At 39.2% G+C, this 1,167-nt stretch overlaps 1 protein-coding gene across 1 annotated transcript in view; it reads right to left on the reverse strand.

Moving 5' to 3' along the window:
* The window catches only part of LOC106870489 (dynein axonemal heavy chain 12), a 262,917-nt gene that overhangs the window by 127,040 nt on the left and 134,710 nt on the right, over positions 1-1,167 (reverse strand). The window lies entirely within an intron of this gene.

Here is a 1,167-nt window from a genome sequence, read left to right on the forward strand (position 1 = left end):
ATATATATATATATATATATATATATATATATATATATACATACATACACACACACCTGTTTGTAGGTATTTATATAAGTAGATAGCAACATACAGAAACAGAATTGCACAGAGGTCATACTGACCTACACACAGGTGTCAGCTCATATATTTCATGTAACTCTTCTTGTAGTTAAACAATATCCTTCCGCCCCTCATTTCCTTCCTTCCAGTTGCACTCTCTTCTCCTTCTTCTTCTCTCATCATTTCTATGGCCATCCTTGTTACCCACCCGTTCTCCACTCTCATCATTCCCATTTTCCTTCCTTCCTGTACATTCCCCCCAGAAACGGTATTAAATATGCTATTTACAATATGCCATTAGAAGCTCTTTATAGTCAGTGTGTGTGTGTGTGTGTGTTTGTGTGTGTACGTATGAAAGAGTACATTTGTATGAGTGTGTGAATTTGTATTTGTGTACATACACGTCTGTGTTTATGTGTGTGCTTATATATGTCTATGTGAGAAAGAGAAAGCACTTGTGTATGTGTGTGTGTGTGTGTGAGAGAGAGAGAGAAAGCAAGAGAAAGAAGGAGTGCATGTGTATGTTTACATTTGTATTTGTCTACATGCATGTGTGCTTCTGTGTGTGTGTGTATGTGTGTGTGTATGACACAGAGTACATATGTGTGTGTGTGTGTGTATGAGAGAGAGAGAGTACATTTGTATGCGTGTGTTTGTGTGTATGAGTGCAAGTGTGTGAGTGTGTAAATGTGTACATTTTAAGGCAGTGCTCCAGCATGGCAGCAGTCCTATGACTGAAACCATTAAAAGAATAGAAGAATAAAAGATTGTAATGACTGTCTGAAGAGTGTGTTACAGATCTCCATGTCTGAGGAATACTCACCCACCTATACTATCATTTAATGAGTAGCTAGTTCTGTTGATCAAACACCTCTAGGTGCACCCATTTCCATCTTTATACAGGCATGTGTGTGTGTGTGTGTGTGTGTGTGTGTGCAGGTGTGGTTGTGTAGTTAAGAAATGTGCTTCTTAACCACATGGCTGAAGGTTCAGTCCCTCTGTGTGACAACTTGGACAAGTGTCTGCTACCCCAAACCTACCAAAGCCATGTGAGTGGATTTAATAGAAAGAAACTGAAAGATCTCTCTCTCTCTCTCTCTCTCT

This window comes from Octopus bimaculoides, chromosome 11, assembly GCF_001194135.2.
Source record: "Octopus bimaculoides isolate UCB-OBI-ISO-001 chromosome 11, ASM119413v2, whole genome shotgun sequence".
Classification (NCBI taxonomy): domain Eukaryota; kingdom Metazoa; phylum Mollusca; class Cephalopoda; order Octopoda; family Octopodidae; genus Octopus; species Octopus bimaculoides.